This window comes from Epinephelus moara, chromosome 4 (assembly GCF_006386435.1).
Source record: "Epinephelus moara isolate mb chromosome 4, YSFRI_EMoa_1.0, whole genome shotgun sequence".
Classification (NCBI taxonomy): domain Eukaryota; kingdom Metazoa; phylum Chordata; class Actinopteri; order Perciformes; family Serranidae; genus Epinephelus; species Epinephelus moara.
In genome coordinates this window covers 37,852,864-37,876,168 of record NC_065509.1, presented here as the reverse complement: position 1 = coordinate 37,876,168, position 23,305 = coordinate 37,852,864, and positions in this window count along the sequence as shown.

The following is a 23,305-nucleotide window of genomic DNA, read 5'->3' as shown; positions in this document are numbered from 1 at the left end:
AGTGGACAATGGCGGCTGTGGCTCAAAAGGTAGAGTGGTTCAATCCCCAGCTCCTCCAGTCTGCATGTCAAAGTATCCTTGGGAAAGATACTGAACCCCAAATTGCTCCCAATGGCTGTTCCTTCGGTGTGTGAATGGTTACTGAGTAGCAGGTATGGTAACCTCGTGTCTGAATGGGTGAATGTGATATGCAGTGTAACAAGTGCTTGGAGTGGTCAGAAGACTAGAGAGGTGCTATACAAGTGCAGGTCCATTAACCAATAACTATTTGGTCTGCAGTTAGGTCCTTGACTGAAACGGCTGGCATCTTGTTTTTGGCCAGGTGAATAAAACGTGCTTAAGTACAACTGTCTTTTATATTTGGATGCACATGGATGTACCACTGTCAGGCTGACGTTACTAGCAAACTTAAGCTAATTTTAGCTCCGATTTTCTACCTATGAGGTGTAAAAATCTGGGTCTTGGCTAAAAAGGCAGATCACAGCATGTTCAACACAACTCTTGAATGTAAGGTTTGAAAATTGATTGACTCCACTCCTCCAGACCGAAGACGAAGGTTTTTGATCCACATCTGCTGCTGTTTCTCTGTGACTTTTTTTTCTTTTACTTCTTCCCTTTACGTCCTTATATTTTTGGTACTTAGAGTGACTGTTTTTTCCCCAATATGATCGATAAAAACAGCCATAAACAGAGCGCAAATTACAGGCATTTGTGCAATGTTGGTAGTCTTTGCCTCCAGTTGCCTGCCCTCCATGTGGACAGTACAATGATGTAAGATGTCATATGCAAAGAAGTTATTTAGGGGGGCAGCAGATGATTTAGGGCCACACAGGAAGAGCGCAGTTAAGAGTTGTCCACCGTAATCGTTAACTTTAGCTAAGAGCACTAGCATTGATGACAGAATGTAAGTAACACAACAATTATGAGGTGCCAATAGTTGCCATGCAACCAGTAGCTTTCTTCAAATTTGATGTAGTTTGCCAGTAGTATATTAAATATAAGCCCTGTGAGTTCCCCGGCACAGACGCACAGATTCAGCACTCTGTCTATATGCAATACTTTTATTCACTACTAGCACTACCTAGAACAAAACAACAAAATCAGTCCGGCTCCTCCAGCACGTCTCCCAGTCCATTCAGTGTTAAACCAAAAACTCAGGCAGTGTCCTTCTCCTTGGTCTGGGCCACAACCCTGCGAGGGCCAGCACACTGCTGCATGAAAAAGGGAGAGACGTAATCAGAACAAACCAGCAGCAGCTGTGTCAATCAACTCACCTGGCACTACTCTCATGAGCCATCCCACCACACCTCTCCCCTGCAGCTGACTCCTAACCACACCCACCTCCACAAATTTCATTCGGGGCTGCACTAAATGTCTCTGAGCGGTGCCATTGGCCCACAGGCCGCACTCTGAGCAACAATGATTGAGCTAATGGATGCAAAAATGGCTGTTAACGGCTATATCTTTATTCAACTCGACATGATAAACTCTGGTGCTTTCCTGATCATCTGGCCACTGATACACCCATAATTAGCTCAGCAGCAGTAGTGGCAAGTGCTTGTAGCTTAAATTGGCCTGCAGGCTGTTCATTTGGTTTAACAATGTCAAACAAAACTTAAAGTGCCTTAGCAGTCAAATTTACCCTTCAAATAAAGTTCTGTCAAAAGGCTTTGAAGTAGTAGTTGTGTGTACTCAGGCTGCTGATTATATTGGCAATACGTTGGTCTGTTTGTTCAGTGAAGTGAAGTGAGTTTATAAGCTTGTGAGCAGACCTTATATGTAGTTCCATACTGTAGATGCTTCCTTATTTAACCTCCACAAAACCCTGAAGCAACAGTTTAAATACAGTTTAAGTTGACATAAAGACAGTTTAACAATGAGCATAAGATAGAACAGGAATATGGGCCACCAAAGTCAAACACTTTACAACCATCCACCACCTAAGCATCCACTTTCTTACATGAAAACATGTTCTGTGGTGAATGGCATCAGATAATAAACACATTGCTAATTCAAAATAGTTACATGAACATTGTTTGTAGGAGGGTTACTTAAAGGGACAGTTCACCCTCAAATCAAAAATACATAATCATCCTCTTACCTGTAGTGCTATTCATCAGTCTGGATTGTTTCGGTATGAGCTACTGAATGTTGGAGATATCGGCCGTAGAGATCTGCCTTCTCTCAAATATAATGGAACTAGATGGTACTGAGCTTAAGTGCAAAAAAAAAAAAAAAAAAAAAAAAAATACATTTGAAAAACTCAACAGCAATGTCTCTTTCCAGAAATCATGACCCGGTTACTAAAGATAATCCACAGACATTGTTGTGAGCAGTTTCATGTAGGAACTATTTTCTTTCTGCCAAACTGCACCTACCAAGTGTATTAGAAGGAAGCCTGCATCTACTCATGGATGAGAGGCTTGTGCTCGTGACAGCACAAGATGTAAACATTAACGGCGTCCTGTAACACTGAGCTGTAAGATTAGCTACCTCAGTGGTGCTAAGGAAGCTAGCAGTAAATGCATGCTTCCTTCTGCGTGGTGATACGTTTGGCAGGTGCAGTTTGGTACAAAGAAAATAGCTCCTACATCAGGGGTACTCAACTTGCTTTGCCCAGGGGCCACATTTGCAAATTAATAACAAACTTGAGTAGTTAAAGCCCCTACAAGGAACTTTCATTTTGCGACCCTGTGGACAAAAGCGGTAGTGTTTTGCCGGAATGAAGCCTACATTTCCCATGAGCTCTAGCGCATATTGTCGTAAAGACGCTTACCTGGCTCACACGTGTTTGTTTTGGGGATGAATGAAACAACAAGACGGGAAAACTTTGCCCCCGCGCCTATCGGGGATCCCAGCTCACCTCTGCCGCGCCCCAGCTCCACCTCTCTGGCGTAAGCACCACAGCCGCCAGGGTAAACGCAGCGATCGGCTGGTAAGGCTGAAGGCCTGTTTGGCGAGCACTTCCACGGCTTCTTGGACTGAGTATGGAGTGGTGCCTCGCCTCTTAATTTCTCGGCACTCGCTGGACCCTGTCGACGCCTGGCTGGTACCTGTCGTCGGCCCGGATGAGGTGTTCCAGCCCCGCGGCCCCTGCTCTCCTCGTCCCCACTGGCACGGGGTAAATCTGCACAACCTGCGTCCTCTGTGTGTGGCTCCCCAGACAGCTAACGCCGTGGACCCGCCGGCTCCTGCCAGGATTGGGCTGGTAAATGCTAGATCGCTAGCGAACAAAAAGTTTATCCGGAAGGATTTCCTGACTTCCCGAGGACTGGATTTTCTCTGTGTGACTGAGACGTGGCTGACTGTTGGTGAGTCCAGTGCTTTCACAGAACTTTTACCTGATGATTGCTGCTATTTTAACTCCCCGCGGACGTCGGGTCGAGGAGGAGGAATAGCGACTGTTTATAAATGTAAGCAGCTAGGTAAGATGACGTGTGCTGTCTGAGTGCCATAAATCGTTTCGTCCTGGAAGCAACCTGGGGCGGACCCGGAGACAGTTTCCTAAAGGTATGGATATACACTATATAGAAATAGCTTATCTTCACACTGATGGTCTCATTTGCTGTTGTAGGTCACGCACAGACATCAGCAGAAACGAGAGACTTTTGCATATCCAGTTAAAAGTTCCTTGTAGCGGCTTTAATGTCGGAATAATTAGACCAGAACTCTGTCACAGGGTCCGTGAGATCTTCTCCTGGCACTTTTTTTGACAAACAAGCTCAGTTTTAATGCTTTTAATGCACTTTAGCACCTTATTCACAGTCGGAGAACAAAGAATGGTCGATGGACCACCTGATTGCGGGCCTGATTTGACCCATAGGCTGCAAGTTAAGTATCATTGTCCTACATGAACTTGCTTGCAACAAGGTCTGTGGATTATCTTGAGTAACTGGTTCATGATTTCTGTAAAGACACACTGCTGTTTAGTTTTTGAAATGTATTGTTTTGTCCCTTTGAGCACCGCAAGCCGAGTGCCATCTAGTTCTATTATACTGGAGAGAAGGCAGACATCTCTATGGCTGATATCTCCAACATTCAGCAACTCACACTAAAACAATCTACACTGATAAATAGCACTACACGAAAGCGGAAAAATATGTATTTTTGATTTAGAGTGAAATGCCCCTTTAAGTTTTTTTGCGGTTGCATTTTAATATAACTGCAAACACCAGACTGTGACAGAGAGGAGTGAGTGTAAGGGCTGTGCAGCTGCAGGGGACTGAGGTGGACACTTTTGTACATGCAAGGCACTGAGTTTGGTTGAATGCACATAAATCTTCAGCAGCACAGTATGGGGATTCACTGCAAAACAGCTACAAGGAAAAGGCACATAATTAATATTTAAATTTTATATATGAATTCGTTTATCATCTCCAAGTTGCTGAGAAGACATAAAATATTGCAAGCTACTGAACAAAACATTAAAAAAAAGCTTATAGAGTATTGTATTGCCAGACGTGTTATTTGTTTAATCCACAGGTAGATGATTAGCTGGGCGAGCTGAGTTATAGATCTCATCATCTAAATAAATGAGAAATTATTAGGTGAATTAACAAGGCGATGATAACATCATTTACCCGTCCCAATTTTAGACAACGTGGGAAGAAGATGCTAAATGACTCCACTCAGAAACCGCTCCTTTGTTAATAGCATTTCCAATAAAGGGTAATAACGTTTGATTAAGCGGGACGCGCTTCCTTTGGGGAGAAAAATATTAGGTTGAGAAATGTGTTTATTTTCAAACTGAATAACAAGGGATATTTATCCAAGATGGAGAGCCTGAGAAAAAAAAAATCTGAGTCACTGCTTAAGCATTAATACAGTGAAAATACAAACTGCCTGATCTATTACTTGATGCTTTTACATACAAATCATTTTAATTACAAATTACAACTGCATTTATGTTGTGGGACATTCAACTGCAGTCTTCATACATTTCTCTCTGCTTTCCATTAAGTTAAAGTCTCGAATGATACTCGTGAACAGGTTGTTATATTTGTATAATGACAACTTTCTTTTAAAAAGGCCCCTGGCACATCTAGACTCTATTTGGACTGGATTTGCATTTTGACAGCAGCAAATAGAGACATTCTTATGCAGAAATGTACTTATCCAATGAGACTTAATTAACTTAAGTGAACTTGACATTCTGTGACAGAAACAAAAATTCTGTACAAGAACAGATGGATAATTCAACAATCCTTCAACCTACTGCTGCAAGTTTGATCACTCCCGCCCCAGTCAGTGAGTAGAGCAAATGTAGATTTGTCGAGTATTAACTAATTGCACATTGCAGATTTCACTGTAATGATGATCTCCTACTTCCACTTCACTTACAGCTGCCAACACCAGATTATAATACAGTTGCTGGATAGTTAAGTTTATGAAAAGACTGTGTTAATGGCAAATGGAGGTTCAGTCAAGCAGCTAAAACACTTGTTTAAGGTTAGATAGATATTGTGGGAGAAAAGAAATCAGTAGTTGTTGATCTGTAGAGGAACACAAACCCTAGACATCGGCACAATTATTAAATGTGCCACCATCTTAACCTCCTAATACATTCTTATGTTGTGTTCTCACCAAATGTGATGCGAATTTTCACGTTGTGTTACTTAAGTTTGAACACTAGAATATTTTGTATTGATTCGCTTCATACGTGCAAATAACTTGCGTCATACACACGTGAAATCGCTGAATCGATTAACGAACTTTCGTCAGTATGTCCCCAGCCTCAAACCTACACGGATGAGCTCAACACTGACTGGCTATCGTGGTGCGAATTGGTCGCTGAAGTTCAGATTTTTTAACTCTCGAGACTAAGCATATGATGTGAAATTGCACTACTCGCCTCATATGCATCTTTTAATTCACAATGCAAGCTCTTCAGACTCTTCAGCAAAGCAGAGAGTCCATCCCAGTGCTGTGGTGACAGTAGTCCTTTATAGACAGGAAAGCCCAATCAGTCTTTTTTCAGCATTGGCAGTATAAAAACAAAATGGTAGCAAAATGGCGCCTACCTACTTTTGTTCATACAGAATGTGCCTTTTTCGGGGCAATGGGGGGCGTGAGCAAGTAACAAAACGTCTAGCTCAACGTGTGACGTAAACAGTAATGTGAGAGGGAAGTAGCGGCTGGTCAGTCCTTCGGCGATTCTCTCGTAAGTCGGCCCGTTCTTCACCGTCCCCATCATCTGACGGTTAATGGCCTCTTCATTTGCGAGGACAAGGAGGGCGCGCAATTCCTTGTCTCCCCAGTTGCTCATCTTTACAGTGTCTGTCTGTCTGTCTGTGTTTCCTGTTTATCCCCCGCCAGTGGCTCACACGTGCAGCATCATCAACAGCTCCTCCCACAAGTCTTGAACAGCCCCTCCTGTGGCGGAAGGCCGCCTCAGTCTTTTTAACCTAAAAGGGTTCCGCCAATATGACTACCCTACGAGGCGGAAAATTGGGCACCTCGGATCAACTCGCCAATCCGGCTCTGTGTGTCTAAACGCTCGCAGCTTGCCGGCAAAATGGCCCAACATTCGTGGAAAATCTGGCAGTGTAAAAGGGGCTAGTGATGGGTGCAGCAGAGCCTAGCATTGAACAGTACAGCAGATTCGACAGACCTGAGATTAGGTTGGGTCGATCTGGTCTGCTCATTGGTCTTGGTTATGTGGCTTTGAGTTCTGTTTACAATGACAGAGGAGCCCGTGAGATTTTCACTGTTACTACCAACTAAGTTTTGGAATTTGCATCTAATCGCGTCTTTAAATGGATGTTACATGTAATTCACGCATGTGAATTGTTTTATTCACAGCCAGTGTGAACACAACATTACATCCAACTCGTCAAATATGGCAGCTCGGTTTGTGGCCCTGCGCCTCAAACTATGACGCTCTAGCTACCCCTCTAGTGTTAATTTTGGATGCTTAGGAGTGGCAGGGCAATTTCAACTGATTACAGGCATAGTGTCTTTTCAAAATAAACTTCAGTATTTCACAGAAAACAAAAAAACTTGGTAAGGTTAAGAAAAAAGATCATAGTTGAGGTTAAAATAAGTATGTTGTTAAGTAACTTCACTTAGTAATTAGGTTATTGAGACATATGTGACGTATGCCTGGTGAAGTTAACTATGTAAAATAATTAAAGAAACCTCACTGTTGACTTTTGGATTCACATGAGACACAAACAGTGGTCTCCTGGGTGGAAGTCCTGTGTTGACCCATCCACCACACCTGCCACCCTACATGGATTTCTCCCTTTTTCTACAATGTCATTGTCACGAATGGGTTTACACTGAAGATAGCTGAAAGCCACGTGTGTCTCTTAGAGACACTAAAGGATGCCTTGTGCGTTGGAATCAGATGCTTACAGCCACTGATTACAACTGCCATAACTGATCATATTTTATCCATTTCACTACTTGTTCTGAGTAGGTTTTTTTGCAGGTTCTAACAAATATCTTCTACTGGTGCCCTTGTTCGCTACAGGTCTGTCTCGGTTTTAGTGGAATCTCAGAGCTCACACAGACCGGGTCAGTAACTCAGACATGAAAACATGAAGACAAACGGTGGCCCCTGTGAACGGGGTCAGATCTCAAATCTCATGCAGATGATCTTTAAGCAAAACTTCCCATCTGCTCCGCCATGCTGCCCCGCACTCCCAAGAGAGTGCTTAAACAGACTGTCCAGAAATTAGGAGTGCAACCAAAACTCTCCTGATGGAAAGGAGAAAGTTGTCTCGCAGTTTATCAACTGATGCCGTGACAAGAAAGTCATGATGAAGTAAAACAGGCTGTCTGTATAACTGTACATGTTATAAAAATAGAGGACTGTCACTGCTTCACCAATCAACTAGGTGCTCAAGCTAAATGTGAAAAATAGCTGCAACATGAGCCGACTCACTGGAAGAGTCTGCACTTTATTCTGTAGACATTTTCATTGGCTCTTCACACAGAGCTTGATGAAGACCACGTACTGAAACACATTTGCTGGATTAAATGCAGACTCTACAGTGTGCCCAGTTTTTTTCTGGTACAGCATGCAATAGGTGTAGGATATGACACAAACCTACAGATGATAGCTACTGAGTTGTACCACTTCACAGTTTATTGTTGCCAGGCAACCGCCCCATCAAGTCCATACACTAACCTTCCCGTGTAACCAGTCTACTGTTTTCCCCCAGTAATTAGTAGCTAGCTCCTAAAATGGACAGGCTGTCAGGAAATAGTTCGTTGGTCACAGGGAAACAGAGATCTGTGTGGGTACATGAGACTAAAAAAGAGGGTGGACCATGAGGAGTACCACCAGTTGGTCCAGGAGCTTCTCCTCCATGATGGCCATTTCCAGGCATATTTTAGGATGGCTCAGGGGCAGTTTGACAACCTGCTGTCTATCGTTGGGCCGTATAGCTCTGGGTATCCAGCAACTGCTACCACCACTTTCTCCTCCATTGTTTACCAACTGTAAACTTCATCATCTGACAGGATAATGGGAAAAAAAGAGATGACGTGGGGCTTTTATCCGCTCTGAGTTGAAGTTTTATCAACTTGAGGAGTTGCGCTCCAGCAAATATGCCAGATGCGTTCTGTGTGATTAGGGCCTTAGACTTTCATTCAAAAGACAAAAGTTTACATTCTTTTCATTGACCTGCAATAAACATTTGTCTTTTATTAAAAATTACTGTCACCTTTCCCTTACCTAGGGATATTTTTCATGAAAGTCCACTATAGTATACTGAAAGAACTAGCATGTTGAAGTAAATTTTCCCTTTTTAAATTTTTGAGTAATACACAAGTTGAAAAACTTGTAGTCAGATCTTCTAACTAAGTTCCTTGAAGTGTCTCTGCATTCTTTCCGTCTTCTCCCCACCTGATGTATCTTTTTTATTACACAAAACTTTCTAAGAATTTCAAAAGTATGTTTTCTCTCACGTGTCCCCTTATGCATAGCCAATTTGGTATGATACCATATTTCCTGTAATCTACACCCCATCCTAAACTCTATCACCCCCATTTCCAAAGTTCGGATCATTGATTGGTAACTTTGACGCCTGGACCCTGGCCCCCGGCCAGAAATGATAACTGTTCATATGGGACGATGGAGCTAAGTGCTAAATCAATGGGGCCAGCCTCTCTGATGTGGATATAGCGTTACCAAGAAGGCCCGTGGCACGAGGTGGGGAAGATGTTTCCCTGGGGAAGACTTTTGGAGACACACCACCACCGCCAGCCGAAACTCCAGTCCGGGGGTTCATCATTCACACGATCACTTACAGCACCTTAGCAAAGCGCTCGTTTTGGAGGAGCCGCAGTTCGTCTATCAATGTCCTCTCATGTGGTTTAAGTGATGTGACGAAAATGGCTACTGACAGCACTGGTTGACGTTCATCTTTTTTTTTGTCATGTATGTCTGTGAGATTTAGGGTTTTAAAAAGTCTGACTTTGGTCAACAGAGTGTGTGTTTGTAGGTATGCATGTGTTCCTGTACATGTGTGACTGACTGACAGAGTTAAAGTCAGGCTGAGGGATTAGGAGGAGAAGAGAGGGAATTTTAGGTACAATAAAACAGGATCCTATGAGTTTGATTTGCCCCACAGCTGTAAGGTGTCTCATTATCATCAAGACACATGTTAGTTCATGTATTTCCTGTCAGGTTGCCAGGTTCTAACAGGCAAAGGTCATTTTCCAAACCTCAGCTTCGGCTTCAACCTTTGCAGCCGTGCCTGCGCAGTGACTGGACCACAGTATGATTGTGATAGGGGCCGACTTCGGCGGCTCGGTGATCATTAGGGCCGCACGGTGTTGTTCACGCTAAATTAGCTCGCCCGTCCCAAATGGACATTACGCATGCACACAATGCCAAACTGCGCTGTCGGGGAGGAGTCTGGGCAATGTTGCTGCCACATTAAGTTGTTTCCATCATTAGGCTCACTGTTGCTTATTTCCCTTGTGAGTCGTGTGTTTTTGTTTTGAGGGATGTGTCTATCAAGGTTGGATGTGAGGCTCAACTGTACTGCTGAATGGTTATGTGTCAACGATTATGTGTCCCACTATATGTCTTTTCTTTGGTTTTCTTTTGTCTGTTTAAATTAAAAAACAAATCCCATGAAAGGCATCCATGAAAATGAGCATTTAGGTTTCAGACGACATGAGCATTTGCCAAATGAGCAATTTCTTAAATAACACCACAGTATCTGTAATCAGCCCCGCTGCCAGGGTCTCTGTCTCTCACTGTGATAATGGTGGCTGATATGGTGGGTCCAAATTAGCCATCGCATGTATTCTTCCCATTGTCTTCAGTGTGATTGTGTCTGAAACTGGGTGTCGGGGGCAGGACACAATGCAGGGGTTGGTTCAAAGCATTCAGTTCAACAATGCTTTACACAGAATCCTGAGCTGTGACAAAAGTTTCTTTAAAATGAATAAACTCTAGTTATTTGTAAGAAAATAGCCGTTGTTTCTGGGAGGCTGAGGGTACATGAGGTGAGAGATAATGAGATTGGGTAAAAAAAGTGTAAAATAGATCTTGATATGTAGAATCTACCAATAAATACACAATCAACAAATGCAAACAAGTTCCTTTGATCCTCAGGACTGTTAAAATCATGACTACTTCTGATCCAGTGTTGGGATCTGTGCATCTATCTTTACTCTCTCCACGGTTAACCTGCTTCCCCAGGAGGGATAATCTCTGGGAACATAAGGGGGCTCTAAAGACGGGGCAGCTAGCAGGCAGACTGAGCAGTTGTGCCTGGAAACCTGATAGAGGGCCCCTCACCCAAAACTTAAAATACCAGCAGAGATCAATAGCTGCAGCATGTTATCTATTGTCCAACTCAGGGTGTCACAGGTCCAGATAGATGCCTCACTCATCTGCAACTGATCTGCAGTCCATCTCTAACTGCAATCACATTCACCCACAAGCACGCGTAGGTTTGGAAGACGTTTTCAGATGTCTAGGTTTCAATTTAGTGAATTAAACAACAATTCTTTTTAACCAAAGTCCATTAATCAGTCCCTCCAGGATTATTGCGGCTTCCAAATAAGTAAAAAATAGCCGCCCAATGACGCCATCGCGTGAGATTTGATAAACTCGCTGTCTTTGGTTTTTATTTTACTCGCTGTTTATTGATCCAGGGTGCTTCGGTTGGTTTGAGAGTTGATTGATTTGCAGGATGTACAAAGAGTTGCAGGATGACGCCATAAACTGATTGTCTTGAAAAATGGAAACAAAAAATTCCCCAAACAAACATTCCCCAAATAAACAGACCTTTACAAAAACAAAGTTCAACTCAGTTGGGTATTTAAGATTAGTCATATACACAGTGGTTAAAGACTGTAACCCCGTGACGTCTTCTACACGCCACACTCACTTCAGCGCACCTGCTTTTAATTAAAGGTTCCCAAGATGCCAGGTCAGGTGGAGCCTTAAAGTGACTCAAAAAATAATAGGAAACTAGGACTTGCTAGAAATAGCTCCGACAAGGATGTTGTGATGTCGATGCTGTTGCAAATTCAGCCAATCCCCATGGATTCTGTGCGAGCGCGCAATTTTGTGTAATAACTGCAACTTCAGCGCAAATTTGATCATTAAAAACAGATAAAATCTCATTTGAATTTTTTGGTCAGCCCATCCTCACCCCTCCTGTCTCAGATGTGTGAGCTCTGTGCCCGGGACAGAGTTGCACACACTCAATGACAGGGTTCACTAATTTGGTTTAAGGACAGAGTAAAGCTGCTTTGGTGTTGACTAAGATTGTTTGGGCCATTTAACAGCTCGGTGTCGGATGTCAGCTGCTGTTACTGTGTTAGCTCATGCTAACAGGACAAAGTGAGCAGGAGACGGTCTTCAGCACTGTGTTGTAGGGCTGGTTAACTTGCATGTTATATGTTGACGTGGAAAGTCCATGACCAAACGCTGTTATGTCTTAATAAGGTTGGTGGTGCACCAGGGACTTCTGCTGGCTAACTTCCTGACTTTCCTGAAATGTTACAGGACTTAAGTAATCAATTTCTGATGGTGAAACTGATCATTTTGTGGGGGTTGTAATGTGCACCCCGAGTGACAGGCACACACAAAGAAACGGTAAACTTTTAATGTGCTGATCAGGAGTAGGGCTCATATTTTCACCCGCTGTGTATTATTTGACTGCCCGCTCCCACCCGCAGCAAAGTTAAAACCACCCCTGCTCCTGCGAGATTTGTGTTGTGTCCCATGACGGGCCCTGTGGGATCCCACTGCCAATCAGGTTTTCTACGACACAGGTTGAATTTTTAAGGCAGATTCTTATTTATAACTTTTGATTAAATATCTTTGGATGTTTGGAGCAACTAATTCAAGATTCAGTCTGTACACATCATCTTAAATTTCTGGAGCCAAGTCAGAAACTTCTGAATGAGTTAAGTTGCACTGGTGGGTGGATTTGGACCCACGGCACTAATATTTTTTCAAAACCCCAGCTACCGCCCTTCCCTTTATTCATCCTCATGTTTGTGTCACCAGAGATGGAAAGAGGTATGTTCAGTAGATGCACTGTTAATTTAAAGTTGTCTCAAGGTGAATGTATATATTTTATGTGTTTTTTTCTAAAACAGCATTTTTCTTTTTGTATCTAGAAACTTTTAAGGAGATTCAAACTTTAATCAGACTTCACGAGGGCAATCTCTGTAAACAATAATTTTGTATGAAATGCATCTTAACCCCCATTTTTCATCAACAGAAGTAATAAAAAGAATTATATATTAATATTTAGATGAAACCCGCCGCCCCACGTGTCCCCCAGAGGAGGAAAAAAATGCAAATATCTGTACATTAATGAGCATCGTGTCATCCTCGCCTTTTCTAAAACAATATGGAAGACACAATGAATTATTTTCCTGTTTTAAATAAAGAAAAATAAAACATTTCCCTGTATAATTAAAAGCTGGTCTGCAGCCTCTGGGCGTCTCAGACATTGTCTCAAACTGTGAGAAAAGATGAAAAACAGATCCTGCATAATCAAGTGCGAGTCAGTGCAAGTGCACCTTACTCAGACGCCTGTGTGGAATGCATTCTGGGTAACGTGCTGTCTAGCCCTCATGTCCGTCATCTTAAATAGCAGCAAAGACAGAACACTTGTGGACCTCTCTGGCAGATTTATGGGCTGTTAATGTCTTTCCCCTTCACCTGCTGTATTGCTGCTGCTTTTGTTTTGATGGTGCTGAATGCAGGTTGTGATTCACTGAGCTGAGACATGATAAATCATCGAATCGTCATGCCACGTCAAGCTGACACACGTCCAGGTTTCTGTTTTCGGGATGGTCCGGCGAGCAGCAGAGGTCAGTCAACCCCTCGGGGTGATGGGGTCAAGTTTAGGGAGACTTTTTAGCAGATGGTGTTTAGAGTTCAGGCTGTCACTCAGGAAGAACAGAGAAAGAGGAGAAAAGACACTTTACTGCATTAATTGACTTGTGTGTGTCTCAATATTGACCCGGCTTCCCCTCAAAACGCTCCCCTCCTTGTCTCCAAAATGAGACACTTAAGGTCAAAACGTCAGCAAAACAGTCCTTAAATACCACTTATTCACCACTCACTTAAATATTGATGATAATCTGAGTGGCTCAGTCCAGTTCTTATTCAATTGGAAATCAATTCTTTTAGCTTCTTTTTGCAAACAACAGAGAAGGAGACCACTCTCTAATTCTGTAAATTGGAGGTAGTTTTTCCACCTCATATAAAATCTCAGAAGGCCTACCTGACATTTTGTCAAAATTTAGTTTCTTAAATAAGACTTTGTTTTGAAAAGACAACATTTCATTCAATTTTGTCTTTACTTTCATGCATGACTGGCCCTAAAATTCAGTCTCCAAAGTGGCAGCTGGAAGAGTTATTTGGTGCAGTTTGGTTTCTGGATGTAAGAGTCCTGCTTATTTTTTTCATAGACAGTATTACATAACTCATAGTTGGAGCACAACCCAAATGTGCATGAAACTGGTTAAATCATCAGAAAATATGAGCCAAAAAAGTCGCCTGTGTCCAGAAAATACCCTGGGATGAAGTTAGCTACGACTCTCAAGATGCATTTCAACAAGAACAGGCTGTTCTGATAAACTGTCTGTACATTTTCCTGCGATAAGTAATACACCCAAATTTGTGCATTACCTGCGTAATCATGAGCCAGTAATTTGTGTATAACCCACATATTTTGGAGGGCTGCGATCATGTGATCAGTGTGGTGATGAGAGTACAAAGGAAGTGGTGCTCTGGAAGAAGTTAGGTTGGGGTGGTAGATGGGTCACAAAACCACAGACTTTCCCTGGGACTTTCCCTCAGAAGACAAATTTTCACACCCGTGAGAACTTTGAGTGAACTTTGAGCCATTTTAGGGTACGTCCTCACCATATTTATTTACCCAAACCTAACCACAGTAACTTTACTTTCCTAAATCTAACCCCTGTAACTTGATTACATTGCTTTACATTAAGGACGTAACATAATTCGTAGGGTGCTAATTCATAGAATATCATACCATATCATATGTTGTTCTGCGAAACGTAATGCACCCAAGTTTGTACATATCCCAGGTAATCATGAGCCAGTAATTTGTGCATGACCTATGAATTTCAGAAGGCTGCGATCATGTGATCAATGTGCTGATGACGAATGTCAGGTTTGTTTGGTTCATGGGTCACAGACGTCTCGCCGGGACTTTCCCCAGGAGACGCATTTTCTGACTCAGAATCTTGTGAACTCTGAGCCATTTTAAGGTACATCCTCACCATGTTTATTTACCCAAACCTAGCCACAGTAACATTACTTCCCTAAACCTACCCTTTGTAATGTTATGTTAATAACATAACTTTACATTAAGGATGTAACATTATTGGTAGGGTGCTAATTCATAGGGTATCATACGAACTGTTCTATAAGGGTACGTTGACAAGAATGCTGAGCTCCATTTACCTTGGAAGTCAGAGCTGGGAATGATGTCATACCCAAGTTGATCGTGTTCCAGTACAAGTTGGAATACCAGTACCAGCAGCAGCAATACCAGCTCTAGCCAGGTTAGCCATTTGTAGCAATGCCAGTTGATAGCAACATGTTACGCTATATTTTGTGCATACAAACACTGTAGCAGCATGTCCACAGATACAACAACTGATTTCATGAGACACAAATAAGACAGAAGTGCTACTAAACAGTTTGTTACTACACCTTTCACTGCTGTTGATGCACAGAGCAGCCATCTTGAATTTTGAGGTCGGGTGTTGGTGAGATTCCTCTGACTTTCTGAGGTAGCAATCTGACTTCCGATTGCCATCCCTCTCCATCTTCCACAAGTCACTAGTTGGCATACTGTGGTCCGGGTCCAGACCCAGACGCTAACCTATCCAGACCGGGAACTATAACCGATAAATCATTGATGATTATTAAATTTGATAAGAATGTTTCTATTGTAACCAGCGCAGCATTTCAAGCCTTTACAGCATTGGTTTAGCAGCCTAGGACACTCAAAGACCAATCGCATGCATTGGAACTGTGTCTTAAATTGTTTCATGATCCTACTTAGCCAACTGAAAAAGTAGGCTACCTCACCTACCTTAATCCTGGTACATAGGCTACTGTGCAATTTGGGGCTGTGCCACATGAAAGACGACCAACATGAAAGAAACGTCATGGCTCAAAATGGTGGTCGTATGTCACACAGTGAGAGAGGTTCAAGGATGGCTCTTGTCTTGGTCTTGCAATCAAAGACAGCCCTGGATAAAATTCTGACAGTGTCAGAAATTTGGGATGTGTGACTGCTGTTACGACCTTGGTCCTCTAACCAACCAAAAGAAATGCAGCATGAAATGACACACTGATTAGCGCGACAATGCTAAATGCTAGTAGATGTTAATAAATACACTTTGAGCTCACCTTGCATAATCGGCATGCCAAGTTGGTCTCTTTTCTCCAGCCACGACCGTGTTCACATTCTCCTCCTTCTCCTTCTCTTCTTCAGACTTTATCGACACCATAAATGCCACTGTACACAGGCTTGATTCATGTTTTTCATTTTTCTCCTACCGCCACAGCAGCATAGGTGGATGATACATGCTAATTACATTTTGTTCATGGGTGTTGATGTCGATGGACGTACGTGGTAGCCTGCGTTTCAGTAGGCACTGTCATCGTACTTCGTACAGTCTGCATCCTGGAAGAGGGATCCCTCCTCAGTTGCTCTTCCTGAGGTTTCTACCGTTTTTTTCCCCCGTTAAAGGTTTTTTTTGGGGAGTTTTTCCTTATCCGCTGTGAGGGTCCTAAGGACAGAGGGATGTCATATGCTGTAAAGCCCTGTGAGGCAAATTGTGATTTGTGATATTGGGCTTTATAAATAAAATTGATTGATTGATTGATTGATACATCAAACTCGATGTCGTACCCAAGTTTATTAGATCCATGTTGCACAGTGTAGCTGCACCAAAGTTAAAAGATTGCTAATATCTCACAGTCTGTAGGAGACTTTACAGATGACAGCATGAAGACCAAACATCCAATAAAAAATAAGAATGCAAGATAAATTAAATCTTATTAGTGCTAGTTGCTGTTTTAGTGGTCTGATGTTAATCAACAGGTCCTTACTGGAGTTGTGTCTGTAACTTACTTTTGTGCGGCAGCAGACACACAATAGCCCCTTTTACACTGCCAGATTTTTGGCGAATGTTCGGCTGTTCTGCCGGCAAGCTGCGAGCGTTTAGACACACAGAGCCAGATTGGCAAGTTGATCTGAGTTGCCCAATTTTCCACCTCATAGGGTAGTCATATTGGCGGAACCTTTTTGGTTTAAAAAGAACTAGGCGGCCTTCCGTCACAGGAGGGGCTGTTGATGACACCGCACGTGCGAGCTACTGGCGGTGGACTAACAGGAAACAGCTGATAGCAGCAACTAGTAGCAAGAGAGAAACGCAAACCTGATAGACACTACAGTAAAGATGAGCAACTGGGGAGACAAACAATTGCGCACCCTCCTTGTCCTCGCAAACGAAGAGGCCATTAACCGTCAGATGACGGGAACGACTTACGAGAGAATCGCCAAAGGACTGACCAGCCGCGGCTTCCCTCGGAGTACATTACTGTTTACGTCACACGCTGAGCTACACGTTTTGTTACTTGCTCACGCCCCCCATTGCCCCGAAAAAGGCACATCCTGTATGAACAAAAGTAGGTAGGTGGCATTTTGCTGCACACAATTCCTGTTTAAAAAGGGCTAAAGATGAGTGTGACCACATTCAAAAGTCACTGTACAGTGATATCTCCGGCTTGTCCAGGTAAAAAAATTTAACTTTGGGAGCAGAACACCAGACATAGTGAACATAGCAAACATATGAAGTATGTTTTTGTTGCTTCACACTAAAGGAATCCAGCCTCTGCTTTGCTTCTCCAGTATTTTCTTTTCAGTCTCAATCAATCACCTGTTTTGTTGGTTGGGGAGCCATCTTTATATCCTGATGTTAATCAAATAAACAGCACATGTTTTACACGAGTTTACCAACCCATATTCATCACAGCTTGCTTGTATTCTAATGGCGTAATTATTCTAATGTTGATTAAGCCACTTGGGTAATTAGCATTTTTGATTGCGACTGCATCCGCAGGTGAATTGAAGGGAGGGAAAAATAAAAGAACAGAGACAGCCAAAACTACATTTAGACATTATAGAAGCGTGTAGCGGCTGCTGAAATGTTTTTTTTTTTTGGTTTGGTTTTAATAAAGAGAGACATTTGTGCAAATTAGTAAACTTCATTCCCACTTTCATCAACATGTCTTTGTTAATTTACCATCTGAAGTTTAGGTTAAAACCTTTACCAGGAGAGGAGGTTTAAGCAGTGCAGCTGAGGGAAGCCGCAGTCTTTAAGTGAGTCAGATCAGATTCCTCAAGCGAGATAGCTCAGTGAACTGAGCCGTGACTTAAGGCACCCCTCTTAGTGTACTTTTTTCTTGCTTTGGGAAAACATGTCTGTTGAAACAGTCAACAGAGTGCACCAACGCACGGTGGGCTTACCCTGCGTTTACTCAGGTTACTCCATATGGACGCCTCGCCACATGGTCCCCTCGGCCCTCCAGCAGCAACCACAGCTCCCTGCCCTTGAGAGGGACAGAGGATATGTTGAGAAGACGCTGTGTGTGTGTGTGTGTTTGGGTTTGTGTGTGCTGTGTGTATGTATGTGGGTTTGGATTTGTGTGTTTAGTTGGTCTGTCTACCACCTCTCATGCTATGTCTGCATGCAGGCCGTCATGCTAAATTAACCATTTGAATGACTTTATCTGTTTAGGGATTTAACAGCTAAAATATCAGCATGACAAAGTGCCTTATATCTCCCACACATGGATGCATCAGCGGTGGGCAAATCTTTAAAGACTCCACTGCTCATGTACAGTTCCTGAAAAGCAGTGAATTTTTAATGATGACATCACAGCTCAGTCGCCAGAAGAAAATGTTGGCATTGTACATTTCTGCAAACCAGGAGTATGTTACATTTGTATGTTTTACGCATATCATATCAATGTTTCTAAAGTGATGTATAGTGTATGAGCTGACTTTGTCATCATGAGGTGGAGGGGATGGTGGATGGTGCTTCATCTAGGCAAGATGCCTGCCAAGCTGCAAACTACTATGCGAGACCAACGACAAAATCTGATTTAGCAAGTTGTTGCTGTGTTTCCAGTGGCTTTTTAGATATCAAACGTAAATGTTTTGTAGCAACCTGTCACTATTTTTCAGCATTTTATTAGGCACTGAACAGAAGTAAGGCAGAAAATGTGGGTGTTTTGTAGGAACCTGTCGCTGTGTTTCCAGTGGGTTTTGGGGCACCAAACCTGGGTGTTCAGTAGCGACCTGTCACAATTTCCTGCAGGTTTTTAGGCAACCTAATATGGATGTTGAGTAGCAACCTGTTGCTGTGTTTCCAGCTGCTTTTAGGCACCAAACCTGGGTGTTTTGTAGCGACCTGTCACAATTTCCTGCAGGTTTTTAGGCAACCTAATATGGATGTTGAGTAGCAACCTGTCGCTGTGTTTCCAGCTGCTTTTTAGGCACCAGATGTGGGTGTTTTGTAGCGACCTGTTGCTGGGTTTCCAGTGGGTTTTGGGGCACCAAACCTGGGAGTTTTGTAGCGACCTGTCACTCTTTCCTGCAGGTTTTTAGGCAACCTAATATGGATGTTGAGTAGCGACCTGTTGCTGTGTTTCCAGCTGCCTTTTAGGCACCAAACGTGAGTGTTTGGTAGCGACCCATCACTGTTTCCAGTGGCTTTTTAGGCACCAAATGTGTATGTTTTGTAGCGACCTGTTGCTGTGTTTCCAGTGGGTTTTGGGGCACCAAACCTGGGTGTTCGGTAGCAACCTGTCACAATTTCCTGCAGGTTTTTAGGCAACCTAATATGGATGTTGAGTAGCAACCTGTCACTGTGTTTCCAGCTGCTTTTTAGGCACCAAACCTGGGTGTTTTGTAGTGACCTGTCACAGTTTCCTGCAGGTTTTTAGGCAAGCTAATATGGATATTGAGTAGCAACCTGTTGCTGTGTTTCCAGCTGCTTTTTAGGCACCAAATGTGGGTGTTCCGTAGTGACCCATCACTGTTTCCAGTGGCTTTTTAGGCACCAAATGTAGGTGTTTTGTAGCGACCTGTTGCTGTGTTTCCAGTGGGTTTTGGGGCACCAAATCTGAGGGTTTTGTAGTGACCTGTCACTCTTTCCTGCAGGTTTTTAGGCAACCTAATAGCGACCTGTTGCTGTGTTTCCAGCTGCCTTTTAGGCACCAAACGTGGGTGTTCGGTAGCGACCCATCACTGTTTCCAGTGGCTTTTTAGGCACCAATTGGGGGTGTTTTGTAGCGACCTGTTGCTGTGTTTCCAGCTGCCTTTTAGGCACCAAACCTGGGAGTTTTGTAGCGACCTGTCACTGTTTCCTGTGATTTTTTTAGGCAACCTAATATGGATGTTGAGTAGCAACCTGTCGCTGTGTTTCCAGCTGCTTTTTAGGCACCAAATGTGGGTGTTCGGTAGCGACCCATCACTGTTTCCAGTGGCTTTTAAGGCACCAAATGTTCGTGTTTTGTAGCGACCTGTTGCTGTGTTTCCAGTGGGTTTTGGGGCACCAAACCTGGGAGTTTTGTAGTGACCTGTCACTGTTTCCTGTGATTCTTTAAGGCAACCTAATGTGGGTGTTGTGTACTGACCTGTTGCTGTGTTTCCAGCTGCTTTTTAGGCACCAAATGTGGGTGTTTTGTAGCTACCAGATGCTGTGTTTCCAGTGGTGTTTTAGACAGCAAACATGATGTTTTGTAGCAATCTGCCACCGTTTTTCCAGTGGGGATAATGTCACAAAAAGCTGCTCTTTTTTACTAAGACATCACTGCATTTCCTGCCAGGATAGTAGCATGGAAAGTGATTGTGTTTTTTACCCAGACATTGCTGCTTTCCCAGCAGGGATTATACCCCCAAATTCAGATATTTTAAGCCAAAACATGATCTTTTCGAGTCGGGTTCGAGTCCAGCCTGTGGCCCTTTGCTGCATGTCATCCCCTCTCTCTCTGTCCCCCTTTCACACTTGGCTGTCCTATCCAATAAAGGCAAAAATGCCCAAAAACATATCTTTAAACTCCAACCAAAAATATAGATATTGTACAACAGCAATATTGGCATTTATTTGGAGTTGTTTGTGTCCATCTGATGAATGTAAGTCCAATAATCACTCTCCTTTCAGCTCTGTTTTGGTCTCCTTCAACCCTGGGGGGAAATATCTGACTCTTTAGCTGCTAAATTCTTCACTGTGTTCACTGGCTAGATGCTAACGTTGCCTGTCTGCCCTTTGGTGGAATAAAAAGCAAGATCAGTAGCTGCTATGATTTTATCCTTGGCAAGGTTCACAACATGTTTCCAGAGATTTCAGCTCCTCCTTTTTAAAATGTGGGCTTGTGTTATTGCAGTTAATATTATTTTGTTCTCCGTTTTACAAGAATGCAAAGATAATGAATGAGAATGATCAAGAAAACATTTGTGATGTGCAGCTCCGTTGATATTCAGGGACAGTAAAGGCAGGGCTGAAGGGTGCTGGATGCTGGGGGTTGGTGCTGATAGTGGGGGTATGATGAGCTGTAGTGCTCATCCATCAAGACCACTTACACGCCATAGGATCTGCTCTATAGCTGAGGGGGGAAATTAAGTTATAGACCCACATCTGCTGATACCCGCTGGTTCATTAGAGGATCCGCCTGCTTAGGCAGCAACTGTGCGGCATCGGACACACTGCAAAAAATTAGGAGCTGGTTTTGAATATGCAACCTATCCTTTGTGGAAAAAGATGATTACCTTTCAGTATCTGGGAAAATTAAAGAGACCCAGTCCAAAAAAGATGCTTCTATGCTTTAAACACACGTTTTTTCCACATTTTTCTTATTTCAAGGAGCCTTTTAATTACATAAATTCAAAATAATTCAATTAATCTTTATTTTTAGGGGGAGAAATCTGTCAAAAAGTTTAGATAAAGTGAGCTTTGACATGATGTGAAAACAACTGGTGCTTTATTTCAAAATAAAGAAAAATTATTTCATGAATTTTTAATGTAGGCTACATTTAAAAAAGGACACATTTCTTTGCCGATAAAATAACACGTTGTCTGATTATACTGATTTAAACAGTAATATTATAAGAAAGAAGTCAAGGTTGGCTTGATTTGTTGAGCAATACATTTCTTGCAGCGCACCTCTCTAGCAGCAGAGCTCTTTAGTTTAAAGAGGAGGAGTAAAAAGGAGGAAGGGCAGAGATTCAGAGTTCATTTTAAACAATAGGCTACTATCAGCGTGAGTCCGCCACCACAGCCCAACACCAATTAAACTGATTGGATGCAATTGGTTTGGCACTCGTGTTGCTGACATTGACAAAAAAGTTAGTTGGTTGTTGTTTCAATTAGTGGAGGTGGGGCGCTGAGCGATGGGAGTGGGGAGGAGGAGACGGCTGCTTTTACTTATCTTGTTATGAGAATTTGGTTGTATTGAAGATAATCATGTATCACACAGGTTTGAGTGTAAGCCTTACTGTTGCTGCCGGGAAAACAGATGTCAAATTAATAGTTTGCTTCTCAACACAACAATTTCTTTTTACTGAGCAACAGTTTTTTCTAATGAATTGTATTGACAGAATTTTCTGAGATTTTCACCTACTTGTATAACTGTTTCTCTGTCTCACAACTTTCAATTGGTTTCAGTACTTTTATTTTTTACTTTTTTTCAATTAAGGTATGCAGTTATTACATGACACATATTTGGGAAGTTAAAGGTCCAGTGTGTAGGATTTAGGGAGATATATTGGCAGAAGTGGAATATTATATAATAAGTACGTTTTCTTTATTGTATAAGTACCTGAAAACAAGCACTGTCATGTTTTCGTCACCTTAGAATGAGCTGTTAATATCTACATAAGGAGCAGGTCCTCTTCCACGGAGTCTGCCACGTTGCATCGTCATGCTTCTATAGTAGCCCAGAATGGACAAACAAAACCCTGGCTGTAGATAGGGCCGTGCGTGTTTATTCATCGGCCACCATAAATAGCAGCCCCCTCAGTGTAACATGAAACTGCTTTATTCAGTGGTTCAGCTGTTTTAATGACTGGATCTGTTAGTTTTGGAGAGGAAATGACCTCTGCGGATAATTCGGCTAGCTGGTTGCAATCTGCAATCTGCACTGCTAGATGCAGGGGCGTAGCACCAAGTTCTGGGCCCTACACATAAGCAGTCCCTGTGGTTCCCCCGCCCTTCCTCTCTTCATAGATGTTTCTTTTTTCTTTCTTTATTTTTTGTAACCCCAAGTTCCCTTTCTTGGGGGAAGATATGAGTGTGTATACTGGTGCTCCAGCTCTAGCTACCATTCTTCAAAGGGTGAGAGGGGTGTTAGAGAGCTTTTAACTATTTTTCAAATGCAAAATTTAGTCTTTCAACTGGCCCGCCCGCCATTAGGGCCCTGGGTAATCACTCCAACTTTTCCCCCACTACAACGTCCCTAGCTAGATGCCACTAAATCTTAGGTCCCGTTTATACGACAACGATTTCAGCTGAAAACGGTAAACTTTAGTTGCGTTTTGGGTGCCTGAAAACACAACGGTTTGAAAACGGGTTCCAGAGTGCAATTTTTCGGAAATGGCACCGTCTCCGTTGTCATGTAAACTTACAAAATGCAGTCCCTCTGAAAACGGTGACTTTTCGCACATGCGCATTCCTGTCACTAGGCATGCGCAAGAAAGTCGACCATCACACCAACAATGGCGGACTCCCAAGCTCTGCTTGTGCTGCTCCTATTGAATTTATC